Genomic DNA, 24,486 nt, shown 5'->3' on the forward strand with positions numbered 1-24,486 from the left:
CCCTATTTGAGACTCAAAAGGCATAATTGAGAACCATAAAATAATTTACTAAAAAAGAAGAGTAATTTGCAAAGTGACCTGCTAAGATAGAAATTTAAACTTGCAATAACAGGAATAAGAGTATGGAACTAACATGAAGATGAATTGAACTTGCAATTTAAAAACATAAACTTCAGAAAAAATGAACTGAACTTGCCAAAATAAGAATAAGAACTTGCTTATCAATAAAAATATTGAGATCTTGCCTCTTAAATGAAACAAATAGGAAGAAAAACTTGTCTTAATTATTTTCCTTAATTCTCGAGCGTACAGGGTCGCTTTTACCAAGCCCAAACTCAAATGGCAGAATTTTTCCTAATTTCTCCAAAATTTTGCCTAATTTTTCCCCAAAACATTGCCCCCAAAATCTCCCATTTCACTCAATTCCATGGCCTATTTATAGGCCAAGAGAAGGCAATAATGTAGGGCTAATGGGTGTAAAAAATCTGGAGGAAAAACAATTTTTTTTTTTTGGACACTTGGCATGGGCTGGAAGCCACTTGGCAGTGGCTGGCGCACAACAGGGCCAACTTGTAACGGACATAAATTAAATGCTTGTACCTAATAAATTTCTTTTATTTTCCTACACAGGTATACAATAATCTGATATCGAACTCCTTTCACAACAGTAGAAGCGCAAATTACTGTTAATACATACCTTGGGATGGGTGGCACTATACTAAAACATATCGATAATCATAATAAAACATGAAACGAACACCCTTATCTCCAAGACACCCTCAGGATCTTTTTGGTTGGGAGAGCCTCATACACATGGCTATCGGCAAGGATCTGATACCACTAAACCTAATCTCGAACTTTCCCATCCTTAACCTCGAATTATGCAAGCAAATGAGCCACGAGCCCCAGCAAATATAATTTGAAATAAAGGGAACATGAGACTTATAGGCAACGAGAAACAATAAGGATCATGAATAATATTTATGCCACTCATACCACACCTCTTTACCACTCTTCCTGATAACATGATGTAAAATGCAATCTTTTTAAAACCATAATCATGGGACCAAAATCCAAAACTCTGGGATTGAAGTCCATATCATAAACTTCGGACCGAAATTCGAAATTATGGGACCAAAACATATATCATAAAGTTGGGATCGAAGTTCGTATCATAAACCTGGGACTGAAGTCCGAAACTTTGGGATCAAAGTTCATATCATAAACTTGGGACCGAAGTCCATATCATAAACCTGGGACCGAAGTCCATCTCTGAGCCGAAGCTTTCTCTGCAGATATATCTTGCGGACTCATCCGCTGCGCGCATTAAGTACCATATTCTTTTGAAAAACCATTTCATGAGTGTGCATATGCATAATGAACCCAATTCTCAATGCATCTAACTCTCATGCTTAGCATGCATCATGCCACAAATAAGATTATAACCACACATGATATGCATGGGACTCATACAAGGATCACAAAACATAGAGCAAGATGGCAGACTTGTAACCAATCCATTTGTAAGATGTTACAATACCTTGCATAATCTGACCCTAGACAATAAGCATCATTCCCAAGGAAGCGGAACAATACAAAGCCTTGTAACTGACGAAATCAACAACTTCAAGTGATCATTTACTTAACTTATTTCATCAGCAATAGACCCATCAATAGCACATAAATCATAGAATGGTTGCCACGCGAATTTGCATTATTAGTACGTGGAATCGAGTCATGGTAAGGGAAGGTATAAAATATGATAAACTATGAAGACTTGCATAGGGACTAAATAACATAAGGAGATGATTAGGAACTTGCCTTCAAATAACCGTTTCTTGTCTTTCCCACACTCCCGAAGGTCACCTGAAGCACCAAATAATCCCAAAATTCCTTCACTTTTCTCTTAATTCTTCCCTTTGCTGCTGACTGCATCTCCCTCTTCTTCCTCTTATTTTCCTCTGTTCCATACCCACCTATATATAATCACTGAGGCTTGGGCACAAAACTATTATATAATTCTTCTATGTGATCCCACATCCATGCCCACAAGCACACGCCCAAAGAGTGCATACAAGCATAAACATATTTACGCACATATATTATTTATTTCTTCTTCCACTTTTCACCCACAGATTCTCATCCCTTGATTACGCCCACTGATTTCATCCAATTTGGAGCTCATTATTTTGCTTTGTAATCATTACGTGCACAAACTTTTTCTTACTTTAACCCTTGCATTCCTTGATTTCTTTCCCCCATTTACTTAGCAAAAATTTCTTTCAAATTGGAGAGGCTTGTGCATGAAGTTTTACCTTTAATTGAATTAAAATTGAAATCCGCACCACTTTTAATCCACGTTGTTGCTTCCCATTTTTCCCATATAATAATATAATATTAACCCTTTTCAATATATATAATATAACCTATTTTCCCTTATTATATAATATATATTTATACACCATATTATATATATATATGTACGTGTAGCCCCTTGGTTTCCCAAATACCTTCACTTCACTTGGCTTATTATTTTATTTTATATATAAACATATTAATATTTTTAATAATCTAAGTTCTAAAAATTCCACAAACTTTCAACTACTTCCCCACTCGAGAATACAATAAATTTAATATCCTCCTTTAAATTTCTCTAGGTCACAAATATTCCATAAATACTACAAATAAAATAATTAATTACCTTAGTTTTCCATTTTCCTCAAAACACCATAAATAAATATTTTCTCTGAAATTTTCAACTATTCAATAACAAGCTCAAATACCAGAATTAATAATTGCTAATTATCTCAAAATTTTATAATGTTACAATTCTCTCTCCTTTAACTGAATTTCATCCTCGAAATTCGCACTTGATCCATTTCCTCGAAATACATTGACTGCTCCTTCAACATTACCTTCAATACATTCCATATCATCATTTTTCGGTATTCCACCGGGTGTTTTATACCACAGGGTCACTCCCTAGATCTTACCTATACCGGTTCATTTTACACTTACCAAGCTACTACCAAGCTCAATCTTCTTGTACCACTCATGGCTTACACCCGAAGCTTGTCACCTGATCAACATATTTTGCACTATTATTTAGTGGTTCAAGCTTAGCATTTAATTATTCAATGAACATGATTGCTACTCATTTTGGGCTTAATTTTGTCAATATAGGTAAACATTATATGCAAAGCGGACATGGAGCAAAAAAAGTGATTTTGGTGCATGAAGGGAGTGAAATAAAGCTTGGAGGCATGGTCGGGTATCGAATTAAAAGAAAGAAAAAGAGTATCGAGTGCAAGAAGTTGAAGATGATAAAACAAGAGGTTAAAGAAGAAGGCTAGCGGGCTTATAGCAGAATGCATACCGCTGTAGGACCGCTATAAGACTTAATTTCTAGAGCTCACAGTCTTACAACGGAATGCATACCGCTGTAGGACCGCTCTAGGAATTAGTTTTTGGAGCTCATGGGTCTACAGCAATAAGCATACCGCGGTAGGGTTCAAAGCTTCGCTTTAAGCCCGTTTCAATCCAAATAAAAGGGAGATAGACTCATTCAAGGTGGATGACTTTGATAACCTAAAGAGAACTATATAAAGTCTTATTTTTGGAAGATTAAGGGAGCTTTTTGGAGGAGGAGAAGACGGCAAGTCGAGGCAAAATGAGGAGATTTTCTTAAAGATCATCGGTTTTGGTTTTATTTTTCTGTTCTTTCTTCTCTACAATATCATGAACTCCGTTTTTATTACTCTTTCGTTAGTTGAAACTATGTTAGGCTAAGTACTTTGTGGCTAGGGTGATTGATGAAACCTAGTTCAATGATGGTTTAATTAAAAGCATTTGAGTTTTATTTTATTCTTGTCTTTTGAGTTAATCGTTTATTATGCATTAACTCCGTTTTGATGATTGGCCGCCATTAGAACGTGTTTGTGATTTATATTGCTTTTGAGATATTCAATATAGATTAGCACTTGATAATAAATGACATAAGGTTCGATAATAGGCAGAGATACTGTTATGCCTTATGAAATCTTATTTTGATGATCACTATGGATAAATGCATGTTTGTATATTTGTAAATTAATTACAGATAATTAATCTCATATGTAAGCATAGATTCGATTGACCATCGAGAGAGGCTTTTGATTAACTTAGGATCATCAATTTTCAGCTCAAAGCAAGAATTATAAAACTCAATCACTGAAAGATTAAACTAATTATAGAATTACGGTGGATTCATAAACCCTAATGCATTAGATTTCTATATTTAAAAGCTAAAGAATTGTTTTGTGTTTTCCTTTTGGTGAGTTAGTTTTAACTAATATAAAACTTCCATTGACTATTCTTTTAATTGTGTGTGGCTTATTAAAGTTAATAGTGGTTAAAATAGGGATCAAAAGCTAATCCTCGTGGGAACGATACTTTATTCATCATTATATTACTTGTTACGATTCCGTTCATTTGCGAGAAAAAATACGCGAACATCACCTATCGTTACCCCTTGACTATAGGATTCTTAGCCTAACTATCATCAAATTGCTAGACATTCCTGAGTCACTACCCGACACGTCTACGTGTACAAGAACTTGTCCCAACCTCCGCCCTGATACCAACTTGTAATGATCGAAAATTAAATGCTCGTACCAAATAAATTTCTTTTATTTTCCTACACAGGTATATACAATAATCTGATACCGAACTCCTTTCACAATAGCGAAAGCGAAAATTACTGTTAATACATACCTCAGGGTGGGTGGCACTATACTAAAACATATCGATAATCATAATAAAACATGAAACCAGCACCCCTATCTCTAACACACCCTCAAGATCTTTTCGGTTGAAAGAGCCCCGTACACATGGCTATCGGTAAAGATCTGATACCACTAAACCTGAATGCCATTTACTTAACTTGGGAGGATATTAAATTTATTTTATTCTCGAATGGGGAAGTAGTCGGAAGTTTGTGGAATTTTTAGAACTTAGATTATTAAAAATATTAATATGTTTATATATAAAATAAAATAATAAAATTATAAGCCAAGTGAAGTGAAGATATTTGGGAAACCAAGGGGCTGCACGTACATATATAATATGGTGTACAAATATATATTATACAATAAGCGAAAATATGTTATATTATATATATTGAAAAGGGTTAATATTATATTATTATATGGTAAAAATGAGAAGCAACAACGTGGATTAAAAGTGGTGCGGAATTCAGCTTTCAATTCAATTAAAGGTAAAATTTCATGCATGAGCCTATCCAATTTTAAAGAAATTTTTGCTAAGTAAATGGGGGAAAGAAATCAAGGAATGCGTGGGTTAAAATAAGAAAAGGTTGGTGCACGTAATGATTACAAAACAAAATAATGAGCTCTAAATTGGATGAAATCACTGGGCGTAATCAAGGGATGAGAATCTATGGGTGAAAAGTGGAAAAAGAATTAAATAATGTGTGTGTAAGTATGCTTATGCTTGTATGCACTATGTGGGCGTGTGCTTGTGGGCGTGGAGGTGGGATCACATAGAAGAATTATTTAATAGTTTTGTGCCCAAGCCACAGTAAGTATATATAGGTGGGTATGGAACAAAAGAAGATAAGAGGAAGAAGTGAGAGATGCGGTGTAATATCCCACATCGAGCGATAAGAAGGATCGGAACAACTTATTCTGATAGAGCTACACGAACTTCCCATGGGGTGACCCATCCCTAAGCTTCCCTAACTCAAGCACGCTTAACCCAAGAGTTCTTTGTCTACATTCAGCCCAAAAAGTATCCAGATGGTGTTGTTTCTTTCCTTACTTATCCTCAATATATATTATCATTTTCTAGGCTCTTGGGGTATTACATTCTTCCCCTCTTAAGTACATGACATCCTTGTCATGGGACCTTATAACTGGTCCCAGATCTTCTCCCCTTTGGGGGCTACCATCCTAGAAGCCTGCCAGAAATCGCTCCTTGTACAGGCCCTAGAGCCCCGGCGCCACTCCTTGCCCTCATCGGACCGCTTTCATTAAGGGTCGGCTCTGATACCACCTGTAACATCCTGCATAGAGCGATAGGAAGGACCGGAACAACTTACCCTGATGGGCCTATGCGAACTTCTCAGGGGGTCACCCATTCTTGAGCTTCCCCAGTTCAAGCACGCTTAACCCGGGAGTTCTTTGCCTATATTCAACCCAGAGAATAGTAGTATATATCAAACATAGTGTAAGGAAGGAAACAACACCAGCTGGATACCTTTTGGGCTAAATGTAGGCAAAGAACTCCCGGGTTAAGCGTGCTTGAGTTGGGGAAGCTCAAGGATGGGTGACCCCCTGGGAAGTTTGCGTAGGCTCATCGGGGTAAATTGTTCCAGTCCTTTCTATTGTTCGATGCAGGATGTTATAAATGGTATCAGAGCTGACCCCCAAGCCTCTAAGCGCAATGGTGGGGCAAATCTCAGCGAGGATGCTGAGTCCCTATGGGGGCGTGCATGTAGGCACCTTAGGCGAATCCCACATCGGCCATGCAAAGGGGGGAGATCTGGGACTGGTTGTAAGGTCGCATAACGAGAACGTCATGTGCTCAAGGGGGGAGAATGTAATACCCTAAGAACCCAAAGAAGTTAGTGTATATCAAGGATAGTGTAAGAAATGAAACAACACCAGCTAGATACCTTTTGGGTTGAATGTAGGCAAAGAACTCTTGGATTAAACGTGCTTGAACTGGGGAAGCTCAAGGATGGGTGACCTCCTGGGAAGTTCGCGTAGGCCCATCAGGGTAAGTTGTTTCAGTCCTTCCCATCACTCGATGCGGGATGTTACATGCAACCAACAACGAATGGGAAGAATTGAGAGAAAAGTGAATGAATTTTGGGATTATTTAGTCTTTCAGGTGACCTTCGAGAGTGTGGGAAAGACAAGAAATGATTATTTGAAGGCAAGTTCCTAATCCTCTCCTTATATTCTTTAGTCCCTATGCAAGTCTTCATAGTTTCTCATATTTTATATCTTCCCTTATCATGACTCGATTCCACACATTAATAATGTAAATTCGCATGGCAATCATTCTATGATTTATATGTTATTGATGGGTCTATTGCCGATAAAATAAGTTAAGTAAATGATCACTTGAAGTTGTTGATTTCGTCCGTTACGGGGCTTTGTATTGTTCCGCTTCCTTGGGAATGATGCTTATTGTCTAGGGTCAGATTATGCAAGGTATTGTAACATCTTACAAATGGATTGGTTACGAGTCTGTCATCTTGCTCTATGTTTTGTGATCCTTATACGAGTCTCGTGCATATCATGTGTGGTTATAATCTTATTTGTGGCATGATGCATGCTAAGCATGAAAGTTAGATGCATTGAGAATTGGGTTCATTATGGATATGCATACTCATGAAATGGTTTTTGAAAAGAATATGGTACTTGATGCGCACAGCGAACAAGCCCGTGGGATATATCTGTAGAGAAAGTTTCAGCTCAGAGATGGACTTCGGTCCCAGGTTTATGATATGGACTTCGATCCTAGAGTTTCGGACTTTAGTCCCAAGTTTATGATATGGACCTTGGTCTCATGATTATGGTTTTAAAAAGATTGTATATGAGCATGATTGCATTTTACATCATGTTATCATGAAGAGTGGTAAAGAGGTGTGGTATGAGTGCCATAAATGTTATTCACAATCCTTATTGTTTCTTGTTACCTACAAGTTTCATGCTCCCTTTATTTCAAGTTATACTTGCTGGACCTTAAGGCTTATTTGCTTGCATCATTCCAAGTTAAGGAAGGGAAAGTTCGAGGTTAGGTTTAGTGCAGATAGCTATGTGTACGGGGCTCTCCCGACCTAAAAGATCATTGGAGGTGAGTGTGGACAGGGGCTCAAATTGGGTGTTTTGTTAGATTTGTTTAACTGATGTTATGGCCTGTATGTACGAGCCCTGAAATGTGTAAGTTTTAATTAGTCTGCTTCCGCTGTTGTAAATAAAAAAAAAAATTGAGGTGAAAATTTTCAGGCACATGGGCCCTGCATGGCCCTGTTGCGCGGCCACGCAACTGGCCAGGCGAGGAGCGTGGGTTCGATTCTAGTGGGCTTGCGCGCGTGAGGGAGAAATTTGCTGGATTTTTCTAGCATAAGGAGCCCCAAAACAACGCCATTTTGGGGAGGCTAGCTGATGGCCATGCGCGGCCTAGCCGCGCCACATGGCGCGCACTGGTGCTTCCTTGCCACCCGTCCATTTTACCCTCCATTTGGCTTCGCAATTTTGTCAAATTTCAGCCACGTAGTTGAGAAATAAATTGAGGGATTCATTGGCTATAAATCAGTGGGTGAAACCATGGTTTCAGAATGCAATCAAGGGGCAATTGAGGCTATAAATAAGAGTAGACCAGAGGTGTGCTCGGCAGTAATTTGTGAAGGAAAATAGAGACTCATGAAGAAAGATTCAACACTAAGGTAAGGAGATTTAGGAGCTTTAATTTATTTAGCTTAATTAAGTTAAAGTTTATTTTAATTAGTTAATTAGTAAGTTAGTTAATTGAGTCAGAATTTATGCTATTAAAAGAAATTGGAATCAAGACAATTTTCGGTATAGCGTCGATTTAAGCTGAAAAACTGAATCATCGTAGGGGACTCTTGGGAAGTCAACGGAACCCTAAGAGGCTCCAATTTTTCGCGACGATCAACTCCGAGGTGGTTTCGGGATGAAACAAAGATCCCACGAGGGCACAGGGACAAAATCGACCTTATCAAGTTACTTAGAGTTATTAATTTTTAAGTATCACAATAATTATTAATTTGATGTTAAGGTGTAGTAGCAATTAAAGAAATACTTAAATGAGATTTTTAGTGAATAATTTTTATATTAATATTGTATATAGATATAATATATTATATATAAAAAATATATATACAACAGTGGGCGTAAGGGAAAGAATCTGTGGGTGCATTGAAATTGCAAGCACATTGAAACACATGAAAAAGAAAGTGGAAAACAAGCATAACATAATCTATATAGATGTAATACGCCTATATATACGTGTACGGATTCTGTGGGCGTGAACCAAGAAATCTATGGGCAAATGGTAACTTGAAACTAGTGGAAAATAAGGGTATCTAAACAAATCTAACAAAACACCCCATCTCAGCCCTTGTCCACGCTCACTTCCAAGGATTTTTTAGGTCGGGAGAGACCCATACACACGAAGATATCGACAAGGATCTGATACCACTAAACTTGATCTCGAACTTTCATTTTCTTAACTTGGAATGATGCAAAAAAATAACGTGAGCCACAAGACTCAGCAAGCATATCTGAACAAATGGGTATCATAGGAAATTGTATTTCGAAGGAATCATCGCGACTAGCATTAACAAAGCTTCCCTTATTCGATCTCACGTTATGTTATAAGTTATTGTATATATTCGTTATACTTTACGTCACATGCCCATGCCAAGTTCCATAGGTTTGTATGACACATATTTATGATTATGGGAATGGCCAATCAGGCCTAGTTCATATTGTGTGTCGCGCACCGCTATGCACCTTCATGTTCATATTGTCTTTTATATCATGCACATGCTTAATAAAATACAAATAGCTCTTAGATTCACACTTGTCAATATGCTCAACAATATCATATATAATATCAAAGCCTATAATACTCATCAACCATACGTCATTCTCTTTGGCATGGCAGCACACGCCCAACCTGCCCAGACGTCACCAGCACAGCGATAGCAGTGCCCTCGCTCAGAGGCTGAGGAGACAAATACCTATTGTAAACTTTACTTGATAAACATATATAAAATATCATGCATGATCATAGACAACTCACACCACCAAGTATATGCAAGGGTTTTTACACAATGGTTATGGAAATATTTATTCTGATAGTTCCAAACAAAAGCTCATATTTTCCACGTTATGCAAATTACGTCATTGAAACCATATTGGTACGTTTCCAACCCATTTACAGCATAAGGTAGTAGCCCCAATATTTGCAGGCCGACATATTGATATCTCATTATCGGGGTCAAGGTATGAACCCTTACACGACGTAAGTATTTGTACCACTTTATTTTTGGGATTACGGGTGACGCACTTCATTACACACAATTATTGGCTGATCCAACATCTTTGATAGTAGTAAATATTAGATGAATGCTAGTCAGTTGACCGCCACAATTACATCAAGTCTTCCCGACTCTCTAAGAACCTAGCTCACTATGGTTCAACATCATTCCCAAAGAAGTAGGGGCGATATAAAGCCCCATAGTAGTTAGAAATAAATATCTTCAGGGGTCACATATTTAGTTTAAATCCACCGTCCACAGATTCAACAACTCACATATTATACAATGGTTACCACGCGTATTTACATAATTAATACGTGGAACCAAATCATGGTAAGGGAGAGAATAAATTATGAAAAACAACGGAGATTTGCATAGATATTACAGAACATAAGAAGAGGGTAACGAGCTTGAATATTAATAAGAAGACTGAGATCTTGCCTTTTAAATGAAACAAAGAGGAAGAAGAACTTGCATAGAGACTAAAGAACATAAGGAGATGATTAAGAACTTGCCTTCAAATGACCAATTCTTGTCCTCTTTGCCTTCTCGCTACGAAGTAAAACGTTTCATAGCGATTAGTAAAATTGCGATTTAAATTAATTAAATCTAATCGTTTAAGATACGTATTTTAGCTGAGAAAAACTTATAATCTAAACATACAATGCTTATACTAATTTTATTCGCGTACCTGACTATTCTAACCGCAAATTAACTCCAAAATCCCCTACCTTACCTTTTCTCCAAACCTGGTCGCACCCTCTTCTCCCTTAATTTCACTCTGCTAGCTCATGCTTCACTCTAAATTGCCTTTAATTTACATCTTCTAAATCTGCTGCTTGCTGCCCAAGATTTCTCCCTTTTATAGCTAATTCAAGTGGCATTAACGTCACAAAAAGAAAGGGCCGCAAAGCGGCCACGTCACAGCAAAGCTGTTGTTTCCAATTTCCTCTATGTATATATATATATATAACTAGGGCACTAGCCCATTGTTTCCCACTTATCTCAAGTCACCATTTGCCCACAAATTCTTTGGTTCACGCCCACATAATGCATACACACATATACATGTGTATTATATCTATATAAATTATATTATGCTTGCTTTCCACTCTCATTTTCATGTGTTTCAATGTGCTTGAAATTTCAATGTGCACCTAAGACTTCACGCCCACAACTTATATACACATATATGTATATTTAAACTTATAATTTATTATATAATTAGAATTATAAAAATTATAAATATAAATTCATAAATTATATTCTTAATCTCACTTCAACCTTTCTACTTTGCAATTACACCTTTAAATAAAAATTTTATTTGGATTAAGCTATCAAAAACTCAAAATAAATAATCAAATGTTACTCGATAAGGTCGATTTTGTCCCTGTGCCCTCGCGAGACCCTTGCTTCATCCCGAAACCTCCTCAGGGTTGATCGTCACGAAAAACTAGAGCCCCCATCAGGGTTCCGTTGACTTCTCGAAAATTCCCTACAATGATTCAATTTTTCAGCCTAAATTGAAACTGTATCGAAAATTGTCTTGATTCTAATTTCTTTTAATTCCATAAATTCTGATTCGGTACGCTCGTCACTACCATATCATTTTCCTTAGACATTTAGGCTTTAGGGCACAACCTGCAGTCGATTCGATACTAAAAACTGTAAGAAAATTATATAACCCCAATTTAATAATTTCATAAATATTCTAAAATAAGATAATTAATTACCTCTTTCTCCAAAGCAAAATAACTTATTATTTTCATCTAAATTCTCAAACATTCATTAATTACCTCAAACACTAGAATTAATAATTGTTATTTGTCTCCAAATTTCTAGGATGTTACACTTATTAAGGTGCTTCCTATACGCACTAAACACCAACATGAATTAGCTTATGTGCTTACTAAGCCACTGCCAACAACTCAATTTTTTCCTTTGTTAGCCAAGATGGTCATTCTTAACATCCATAGTCTATCTTGAGGGGGAGTAATAAATCTTACAGGTGTACTCTCATTGTTTGTTATGATATTTTAGTTTTTCGTTGGTTATGCAGTTAGTTAAAGCAAGGGTTATCCCATGTATTTGCTTCTGCATTTAAACTCTTGCTGCAAGGCAGCTTATTCATAATAGATAGATATTGAGGTATTATTTTTCCTCTTTGTCTTGATAGTTATAGTTAATCATACAAAAGTTGGGATTACTACTAAACTTGTAAAAAATAGATGTTACAGTTACTCCTGTAAAAAGTGGAGGTTTTAGTTGAGCCTATAAAAACTATGTATGTGTTATAGTTTATCTCTAAAAACTAAAATCCTCTAGTAGATGTTTTTCAAAATTCTTAATGAAGAGATAAGGTAGTAAACTAAACTAGTTGGCTAAATCACTCAAAAATATTGTGTTCATGTGGTTTGTTTCTTATGTTCTTAATGGTTTTGTTTCTTCTCTTGCCATAAAATGTTTTCTCATTTGATTCAACTTCATTAGCACCATGCAAAATTGCTTCTTTTTTCACTACATTTATAAAAATCATTTTCTAGTATCATGTTTCAATTTTTTCTCCTAAAATATATATGTTTGTTCATAAGACTCATACATTAAGATTTAGAAAAGAAAGCAAGATGCCACCGCTACCATTTCAACTATTTTGTCATTCTCTTCTTGAGATCCTATCTCTCATATATATATATATATATTTAATGGTTGAAATCTGTTTAGATTATCCCTTCTTGAAAACTATTTTAATGCTATAAATTTATATTCAAATGCTGCAATCTTTTTATGTTATGAAAAGCATTTATGCATAATATTTTTAATATTGAAAAAATATTCAAAACACCCAATTCACCCTCTCTTGGGTGATCTTTCAAATATCTATAAATTGTTTAAGATTTAATTTTAGGTTGACTTAAAAATTTTAAATTGCATCTTTTGGCATTTTGCATATATTATATATATTGCATCTTTTAGCGATATTCTCTCATCTCTTCTCTTCTCTTCTCTCTGCTCTTTCTCCATCCCTTCCAACAATCACTTCTCACCATCGCCTCGTCGTTGCATTCCCTTTCCGAGGCGGTTGTTGGAGGGGAAAATGGTCATTCAACCCATATGTAAACCCCCTATACAAATAGCATTACTCTTAATATATTATACACTTGTATTAATTTGACATATAATTCAATATATCAATGTAAAAGTATTACATCAGATGGCATAGTGTGCGAGTAATATTTTCAAAATGAAATAAAAGCAAATGACAAACATCTCATAGATATGATTATGTTGCCGTACATAGTCAAGTAAGATTAGACACTATTCAACATTAATGATTAATCCAAAATCCAACAATACCAAAGAAGAAAGTTAATCATGCCAATATTATTACTCTCATATCCATGCACACCTATAAATAAATTCATACAAACTTGTAATCAACATTAGTGATGTATGCCTTATGTTGGATTTTGATGACATCTAATATGTAACAGAAATACATGTATAATATTCTTGCAATCAATAAAATGATCATTTCTTCATTTATTGCTCTCCAATTGTGTATGAATGAGTCCCTAAATTTTTTTATGGTCATATTCTTAAGTTGTTAAGAATATGTGTCAAAGATTTATAGCCCAAGAATGCTTAAAGGTATTCCTAGTAGTTAGATTTATCAAATGGCGAATATGATGAATCAATTGTGGACTAACACATGCCATATTACATGATATGCGACTATTAGACATTAGGATGGATGTTGGTAGAACATCTGTTAAATGTGACACATACGGCAGATCACATGGTTCAGAGAATTAATGATCTATTAATAATTTTTAATTGTGTATCTAATTCTCAGACTAGATGTGATAGAATTGTCTTATGCATTGGTGTCGGAGATTTGTCGTTGAGCAAAACCATCCGATGTAAGAGGTGGAAATGCTCTCTACGTAATTTCTATGCAGTGGTATATGGACGCAGATACTCACCGATGGAATCCATTTACCTCTGTCAAATGGGATAAACGTCCTGATGCAACTGCAGTTGGTTGTGGGTGATAAACCCCTGGCCAGATGTGCATGATCGGAAAGACTTTCCGATATCGAAAAAAGTTCCAATGTGTCATTTCAAAAGAAAAGATCGTGATAAAAATCTTCTCATTAGTCAGTTACAATATCCCTATCATCAAAAATCAAGTTTTCAGAATCCATAAAATATTTATCGAATCCTAGGTTTTTTATTTTTGGATCTTTCCATATGATCCTCGATTTATACCAAATCATTCTTACACTTGAACCTTAATGATTCATATCACCTATTCACAAACCTAACTTGATAGCTAGGGTAAGTCACATCAGACTAACCATCCATGACTCGATCATTTTCAATTTTCAATAATACCCCTAAATCTCCAATCGATGTTTTTGCTAGTTTGCTCTAATACCAATTGTAACACTCCACTTTTCCCAACTGCGCGTTAACTCGAGATTTTGGGAATATTTTTTTTTTTTCAACATACACTCATCATAAACCATTTCTAACAATCTCGTTCTACCTTCTTAACATATCAAACTTAATAATAAATAAGTTAAGACAGATAATGTCATCATAAATATGGAAAGCAAAATCGAAATCTCAAATGATACATAACCATAAATTCCTTATTTATAACCAAGAACTGTATCAATGTTCAACATGACATCACCAAAATAGTATACATAACAATTGAATATCTCAACATAGTCAAGAGACCTACTAAAGATCTAACATGTAAATAACAGTTACATCTCGAAGACCTTCTTTCCCTTGACGCCGCTGTTTTCATTTGAAACATTTGAATATTCCAAAAACATAGTTCAAATTAGATGCTAAATCATCTAAGTGAAAATTCAAAACATTTTTATGAATATATGTAAGACCATGAAGAATTGACATATCCCGACATGTCCTAGCTCAAGAAAATCCCATATAACGCTTAACTCATATCACGAAAAAAGAGCAATCTCTCTAAAGTTAACATCACTACATTGACACATTAGCATAACACAATCATGCTTAAGAAGGGCAACATCAATGCATGAACCCGGGTATCACCCTACTATCGTGTCAGGCATTACATTCTCACTCAAAAGCATTTTGGATCTCAACACATCATTGGCCACAAAAGAATCACATTAGCACTATCCCCAAAATCAAGATCCACCTTGGAAATAATGCTACCGCTCAAAGGAAACTAGGGTGGTTTCCATTCTCAGCCCCACCACTTGTGGACCCGCCAGAGTGGTGTCCACTTTCTGCCCCCGCCACAAGTGGGAATTATTCTTTGGCACGCATCCCTAGTGTTATCACTCAAGGGCTACATCCTAGGTTAACATCTCACATCTCACAGGAACAACACATAAACATGTTAAAACCGCAACACATAACATGCATTATATAAAATCAACATTCCAATGCATGTATTTTAACGCATGAAATTCAATGCACATGTATGAAATATTTTGGGACAAACCTCTCACATGAAACCAACCATTTAGAGGTTAAACCATTTACATGAAATCAAATCAAGTATTGGATCGAATCACTCAAAATAAACCAAGTTAAACTAGAAACTCTCACCTTGAATGTACTTAGAATACCCGATTCTTGTACCCAATCTCGATTTTCGTGTCGAGTCTCAAATAATCATACTTTTACTAAACCTCAAGCCCCAACGATCCCTAGACATTATATTCATTCAAAAGAACATCTATTTTTTTTTTCATAATTTCTCCTCAAAAAATTCCAAAATAAATACCTCCTCAAGGTTTTTCCCAAATTTTTTTCCACCATAATTCATAAAATATTTTTCTAAAAATATTAAAAAAAATCAAAAAATACCTCAACCCCAAGTGCCCTCACGCGCTAGCCACGTGTCTTGCGCGTGAAGTCCCGCACATGCATTGCATGTGCTGGTTGTTTTCTCAAGCGAGCCCTTCACCGTTGGTGATCAAAATTTTCCTCGATCACACCACCTTGTGGACCTTTGCAAGTCGGTCCAAGTGGTACCCTCCATTGCCCGAAAAACCCATCGAAAGGCTTCAATTGGTCGTTTAAAGCCTCAACTCCAACAACCGTTGCAACTTCCGACCAAGCTTCGAAATCCCTTCAAACTTGCACCATGCTCCAGAAATTTTCCCCATACACCAATGATCAAAAGCCCCTTACCCAAGACCTCTGAATCACTCTAAAACGTGAGCAATTTGAAGCTTAATTTTTGCATTTTCGGCCAAACCCTCTGAGCCCTATTTATACTCGATTTTGAGCCAAGACGAGCCATTCCTTGTCAAATCTGAGTCTCTATCATCATTACAACCATTTAACGGCCTCAAATCACCCTAATCTAGCCAAGATTTGCCTCGAAAATCCACCTCTAGTTTCCAGCAAACGTACGTGATAGAAATAGTGTGTTAGGGAAAACTTCCAAGTGGGGGGTGAATTGGAAGCTTTTAAAAACTTAATTTGAAACTTGTAAACTTCTAAAATAGAAGTCCAATGCAAGTGAAAATTGGTGAAATGATTATAACAAAATGGAACAACATGCACAACCACAAAAAGAACACAATAATTTATAGTGATTCGGCTTAATCTAAGCCTAGTCCACTATCTTGGCTCCTCACCAAGAATTTTGAATTAATCCACTAAAACAAAATGATCTCCTATCTTCAAGATAGGCCCTCTAACAATAAATGCTAGGCAATACAATCTTTCTACACAAAGTGTAGGTTTTCTAGCACAAATGATAGGTAATACAATGAAGTGAAGATGAAAATTTCTAAGGGCTTGCACCCTTAGTTATAATCTTTTTCAATAAGTAAATAAGGCTTGAAATAAAAGTAAAACAAGAACACACTCAAAGCCTTAATAGTGAGATTGAGAGAATTCAAAAATTCAGCACAATAAAGATTTTGGCACTAAGTAGATCAATAATTAATTCGTCTGAACCCCTTAAATGAGCCACCTACTTGGTATTTATAGTTGAAGACGAGAAATGCCAAGAATCAAACCGTTGGTGGTAATTGGGCGCATTAAATGCACTAAAAAACTAGTTGTTATGAACCCTGCAGAAAACAAGCTGTCGATAGTTTATATGATATTGTCGATAGTTTCAGTCGAATGATCAACAAAACAATGGCATACTATCGACAGTTTAGATACAGAGACTATCGATAGTTCTTTGAAAGATGTCGAGAGTTTGGGGTTTGAAAATTCAAAATAGTTTTTCTATTTAAGTGATTTCAAACACACATTTCTTTGAAATTTTAAGCCTTCAAGACTTGATTGATTTATCAATCTTTGTTTTGATTGAAAATATAAGGCCACTTGTCATGAGAAAATCTAGTTTAATTATCTATATTAATTGAATCGCGAATATACTTTGAAAAGCAAGGTGATGTTTGAAAATTGATTTAAAATACAAGCAACGTTGATGTTAAGGGTTGTCATTATCAAAAAAACAAAACTATTATTAGAATATCAATCTCCCCATTTTTGATATTGACAAAACCAAATTTAAGTCCAAAAATCAATTTTCAACATGTACCAACTTCTCCCCCTTTTCTGTCATAAATCAAAAGGGATTAAAAGTTTTGCAAAAACCAAGGGAGTGTCAAAGAAACAAGGATGGTGTGAAAAGCTAACTTCCCCTTAATCGAAAAAAAAAAATGGGACACAAGGTTGAGAGCATAACCATTGGAAGAACCCATTGCAGGAACAAAATGGTTAGACCATAACGATATGAAATTTTATCAATTATCATCCACAAGCAAGCATAATCATAAAGAACCATTCATCAAAAGGGATCATGTTCATTGAAATTTAGAAACATCAGAGCATAGAGTCAAAACACCAAAATATAACGGTTGAAAACAAAAAATACATTTAGATATCAAAATGTGTGAATTAATTTCATATCATCTATGATTCCAGAGAATGAGGAGGAAGACGAGACATAAAGGATTCCATCAGCTGAATCATATAAGCCTATTGGGTGGCTGCTTCATCTTGTCTGGCTCGAATCTCCCTTAGTTCACTCCTAAGAGCATCAACTTTAGTCTTTAGATAGGCAAGATCGTGAATGGCAGCGTCATCCAAAGGGTGTGATGATTCACCTATGTGAAACGAAGCGAGAGAAGGAAGATGCTCTTGAGATTCGAGAATAGATGATGAATGAGGATTATCCTCACTAGAAGAAGAAGATCGAGCCTTGCGCTTCTTGATCCAATGACCAAACTTATTCTGGGTGTAGCCAACTCTTTTCAAGAATGTTTCATTGAGAAATTTGGAAGAGTGAAGCTTAACTTGTCGAACATTACCAAGATTGTCAACTTTGGAATCAATGATGGCACTAAGGAGCACACCATAAGGAAGACAACGGTTTTTGGGTAGTGAAGGCTCCTATCATTTCTTTAACAATTATGGAACATAGATCAACTTTTGTCCTAGTCATGATCTTATACATGATCCAACAATCTTCCTTGGTGACTTCAAAAAAATTTCCACCTCTAGGAGAGATGAGATGGACAACAATTAGATGCAAGAGGCAACCCATCATTGATAGTTTCTTAAAATAGTTAATGAAACAAGGAAGGGAGTTATTTTCAAACACTGTTTTGGTGGCTAAGTCGCAGTTAAAGTTTGAAGAATCATAGACTTCACCACCAAGAGGAATACTAAAAAAGTTATTAATAAGATTGGTGTCAATGATAAAGGAGGTACCACAAACATTAGTAGTGAACTTGGTAAATGAGGGATAACGATTGAAAACATTTGAAGCATTGCAATAAAGAGCCCTAATTGCATCATCATAAACACCTCTATGAAGGGTTAAAAAAAATTTCCAGCTAAATGATTCTAGATTAGCAATATATGGAAACCTAATATCTTCAAGGAATTGGAATGTAAGAACTTAACCTAAGAGCACATCCCTAGATGAAAAACATTCTAGATTGCGAGGGATATGAACTAACCGTTGAAGATGTGATGGTTCACTTGTTTGAACGTTAGTCACGGATTGAGTACGCTTGGTTCTTGCCATTTAATGCAAAATCAAGTGTTGTAGGGCAAGGATTCAAAGAGAAGGGGTTAAGTCGAGATGGAGAGAGGGTAGAAGAAGTCGGGCGCGAGAGAGAGGAAAATTCCAAGTGAGGGGGAAACCGGATGGTCGTGCAATATTTAAAACCCTCGATCAAAATTGTCGATAGTCACCGGGCACACTATCGATAGTTACATTTATAATTTCACTATTTTAATTTAAGCCCACAGGATGTCGACAATTTCTATAAATATGTCGACAGTCTTAGAAGCTATTGACAGTACAATAAAGATTGTCGATAGTTTCTTCAAAGGCTTTTGAGAAATAAGCAAAAATATTTTTCATATCATTAACAATAGTATTTGACACCCCAAGAACACAATATCAAGATATAATCATGTCAAGTTCACTTCTAAAGTACTCAAACTTTTCTTTGGGAAGTGGCTTTGTAAATATGTCAACTATTTGGTGATTAGTGTCAATAAACTCTAAATTTATGTCTTCTTTTTGCACATGGTCTCTTATAAATTGATTCTTAACTTCTATATGCTTAGTTCTAGCATGGAATACCGGATTTTTAGTTAAGTCAATGGCACTTGTATTGTCACACTTAATTGGAATGTTATGAAGCTTTACGCCATAATCTTCAAGTTAATGCTTCATCAATAAAACTTGAGCACAACAACTTTCAACTGCTACATATTCGACCTTCGTGGAAAAGAGTGCAATGGTATTTTATTTCCTACTAGACCACGACACTAAAGAGCTTCCTAGGAATTGGCATGACCCACTAGTACTCTTCCTATCAATTTTGCATCCATCATAATCCGCATTAGTATATGCTACAAGTTTAAATTCTTTAGTCATTGGATAGAATAATTCTAAATTTGTTGAACCCTTCAAATATCGAAAAATTCTTTTTACTGCCTTTAGATGAGATTCTTCGGTGTTAGATTGAAACATACAACATAAACATACACTAAACATAATGTCAGGCCTACTGGCTGTTCAATATAATAGAGACCCAATCATACTCCTATACAACTTATTGTCTACTCCTTGACCTATCTCATCTTTGTCTAAAGATGATGAAGTTTCCATAGGAGTGGCCATAGGTTTGCAGTCTTGAATATTGAATTTCTTGAGGAGGTCTTTTATATACTTTTGTTGGGATATATAAATTTCTTCATCTTCTTGCCTTATTTGCAATCTGAGAAAGTATTTTAGCTCACCCATCATGCTCATTTCAAATTCTCCTTTTATTAGGTTTGCAAATTAGTCACATAGAGATTTGTTTGTAGATCCAAATATGATGTCGTCTACATAGATTTGAACTAATAGGATGTCTTTATTTTGAGTTTTAATGAACAATGTTGTATCTATTTGTCCTTTTTTGAAACCTTGTTCTAATAGAAACTTACTAAGTCTTTCATACCATGCCCTAGGGGCTTGTTTAAGACCATACAACGCCTTAGAAAGTTTGTATACGTGGTCTTCATACTTTGTATTTTCAAAACCAAGGGGTTGTTCTACATACACTTCTTCATTGATGTATCCATTTAAAAAGGCACTCTTAACATTCATTTGATATAATTTAAAATTTTCATAGCATGCAAATGTTAATAACATCCTAATGGCTTCTAGTCTAGCAACACGAACATATGTTTCATCATAGTCTATTCCTTCTTCTTGACTATATCCTTGGTCAACAAGTCTAGCCTTGTTTTTAGTTACAATCCCACTTTCATCCATTTTGTTTCTAAATACCCATTCTGTGCCTATGGTTGGATGATCTTTGGGTCTTGAGACTAATTTTCATACTTCATTTCTTTCAAATTGATTAAGTTTTTCTTGCATAGCAATAATCCAATTTTCATTTTTTAGAGCTTCCTTAATGTTTTTAGGTTCAATTTGAGATAAAAACGCTACATATTGACATTCATTCCTAATTGATGATCTTGTTCTAACACCTCTAGTTAGATCTCATATAATCTCATCTTCTTTGACATATCTCCTTTCTCTAGGGAATGAGGGTTCTTTCTCTTGATGAACTATATTTTCTTCAACTGGATCATCATCAATTTGGGGATCTAATTCATTTTGCTCTAGAGAAAGCTTTTTAAAATTATGCCCTAATTCATTATCACAATCTTCCTTAGATTTTGAATTTTCAATGATTGTATCATCAACTATAAGTTGAATAGATTCTTGAACTACAATAGTTATTTTATTGAATACCCTATATGCTTTATTTTGAGTTGAATATCCTAAGAAAATCCCTTCATCATTCTGAGCATCAAATTTTCCTAGAGATTCCTTACCATTATTCAAAATATAACATGTACTACCAATGACATGAAAATATGCAATATTTGGTTTTATATCCTTATACAACTCATAGGGAGTTTTCTTCAAGAATTGTCTTACGAACACTCCATTCATAATGTAACATGCGGTATTGACGGCTTCGGCTCAAAAATATTTCGGTAGGTTCTTATCACATAACATGGTTTTAGCTATTTCTTGCAAAGTCCTATTTTTCCTTTCAACTATCCCATTTTGTTAGGGTGTTCTAGCACTAGAGAAGTTATGTTCAATGCCATTTTCTTCATAATAAGATTTGAAACAATCATTTTCAAATTCTCCTCCATGATCACTTCTAATTTTTGAAATGCAAAAGCCTTTGTCTTTTTGAACCCTTTAATAAAATGTTTCAAATGTTTCACTTTTGGAAGCGAGGAAAATTACCCAAGTGAACCTAGAGTAATCATTTATAATAACTAGAACATATTGTTTTCCTCCTAGACTTAGTGTCCTCGTAGGGCCAAATAAATCTAAGTGAAGTAGGGCTAACGGCCTTAACATTGACACTTCATTTTTAGGTTTGAACGAAACACTAATTTGTTTCCTTTTCATACATGCACCACAAATTTGATCTTTTTCATATTTAATCTTAGGCAACCCTCTAACAAGATTATATTTACTTAATTTGCTAATGATGTTCATACTTGCATGACCTAGCCTATTATGCCATAACCAAAAACTTTGGGAAATAAAGGATACTACACAATTTTCCGGATATGATAAAGGTATGTCCAAGAATGTGAGATAAACATTTCCTATTCTATTTCCTTTTAATTTTACTTCATTTGATTTCATACAAATTACTTGGCATGAATTAGCATCAAAACATATTTTAAGATTCATGTCACAAAGTTGATTAATACTAATTAAATTGTATTTAAGACCATCTACTAAAAACACATTTTTTAAAACTAGATTTGGAAAACTAATTGAACCCATACCAAGAATTTTACCTTGAGAGTTATCACCATAGAATACCTTACCTCCTTCTTTGAGGATGACATTATTGAGAAGCCCTTGATCTCACGTCATGTGCCTTGAGCACCAACTATCAAGGAACCATTTGCTCCTTGAGTCAAGTGAAGCCAATGCAACCTATAAAAAGAACATTTCAAGTTACTCCCTTCTTGAGTCCATTAATGTTAGCACAAAGCTCATTCTTTGGAACCCATATTTGTTTGAATTTGAGTGGATTGTTTCTTATGAAGCAATTGTTTATGGAATAACCATCTTTACAACAATAATGACAAGTGATCCTTTTTCTTGTTATATTTGGCTTTTGACATGAATTTCTAAATATTTGTTTTTGATATAAGGCTTTCACAAACACTGTTTTGTTTGCATTTACATGAAATGGATCAAATCCAATTCTTTGTTTGTTTCCAAAAGTTCTTTAAGCACCTAAGATCATTTCTAACTTATTCTTACCTTCAACAAGTTTTTCCAAAGACTCTTTCATATTCTTATTTGCCTTAAGAAGCTTTTTATTTACCTCATTCAAAACCTTTTTTCTCATTGCACAATGATTATTTTTCTTCTTTTAAGGAATTTACTGCTTCTTCTAATGATTTTATTTTACTCTTAAGAGCATTATTTTTCAGATTTACTTGTTCATACTCATCCAGCAAGTCATTGAATGCATCATGCAACTCATCAAATGTAAAATTTTCAATTGCACTTATAGGTTGAGATGTAGAAGTTACCTTATCTTCAATTTTGGTCATGAGGCATAGATTTGCAACTTCATCACTTCCAGATTCGTTACTTGATGAAAGGTCATCTTCACTCCAAGCCATTAGAACTTTCTTCTTCTTCTTGTCTTTCTTCTCCTTCTTTTGAGCAAAGGACACTCGGTCTTTATATGACCTAATTTCTTACACTCAAAATATCGAATTTTGTTAGAAGTACTTGTTTCTTTTTTATCTTTATCTTTTCTAAAATTTCTTCTTTGATTAAATTTCCTTTCTTCATAAATTTGCTAAATTTTCTAGCAAAGCCATCCTCATCACTATCTTGTGATTCCTTGTCTTCATACTCAACCTTAAAGGAAACATTTTTGTTTTTCTTAGATTCATCTACATCATTTCTTTTTAACATAATTTCGTGAGTCATTAGAGAACCTAATAAGTTTTCAAAAGGAATGTTATCTAGGCCTTTAGCTTTAGTTATAGTGGTTACTTTGGGATCCCATGACCTAGGTAGACTTCTTAAAATTTTTCTAACTCTTTCTCCATTTGAATATGTTTTTCCTAGAGACTCTAGAGTAGAAACAATGTCATTAAACCTAGTATACACGTCTTTAATTGTCTCATTTTCTTTCATTGAAAACAATTCATAATCATGCACCAGTAAATTAATTTTGGTCTCTTTAACTTGATTTGTACCTTCATGAGTTACCTTAAGCTTGTCCTATATCTCCATGGTTTTTCTTACATATGGAGATGCAGTTGAATTCTTCATGGCACAACGCACAAATTAGCGTGTTCATGGCTTTAGCATTGATCTCCATGTCTCTGTGTTCTTCCGTTGTCCAAGATTCGATCTTCCCCATATCGGACAGCTTTATCTCCTTTTGAATGGCCTGCATTAAACTAGAATCTTGCATAAGAAAAATTTACATCCCAGTTTTCCAATAGTTATAATTTGTGCCATCAAAATAAGGTAGATGAGTGGTGCTTTGACCCCCGATTTGTAAAGTGCTAGCAAAGTGTGCCATAGTGGATCTTTTACCCTATGATGTTAATCCCTTTGAAAATAGTGGGTACCAATTCTCTGATACCAATTGATAAAAATAGTGTGTTAGGGCATACTTCCAAGAGAGGGGATGAATTGGAAGCTTTTAAAAACTTAATTTGAAACTTGTAAACTTCTAAAATAGAAGTCCAATGCAAGTGAAAATTGGTGAAATGATTAGAACAAAATGCATAACCACAAGAAGAACACAATATCGGTCGAAGGATCAACAAAACAATGGCATACT

At 35.2% G+C, this 24,486-nt stretch overlaps 1 long non-coding RNA gene across 5 annotated transcripts in view; it reads right to left on the minus strand.

Moving 5' to 3' along the window:
* The window catches only part of LOC127809681 (uncharacterized), a 76,071-nt gene that overhangs the window by 21,670 nt on the left and 29,915 nt on the right, over positions 1-24,486 (minus strand). For all 5 annotated transcript variants that reach the window (XR_008025195.1, XR_008025194.1, XR_008025193.1 and 2 more), the window contains 2 exons: positions 23,210-24,087; positions 22,490-22,601 (listed from right to left, as the gene is read on the minus strand). This is a non-coding gene — a long non-coding RNA (uncharacterized LOC127809681). The remainder of the gene's footprint in view (positions 1-22,489; positions 22,602-23,209; positions 24,088-24,486) is intronic.

The sequence above is a fragment of the Diospyros lotus genome, chromosome 9 (assembly GCF_014633365.1).
Source record: "Diospyros lotus cultivar Yz01 chromosome 9, ASM1463336v1, whole genome shotgun sequence".
NCBI lineage: Eukaryota > Viridiplantae > Streptophyta > Magnoliopsida > Ericales > Ebenaceae > Diospyros > Diospyros lotus.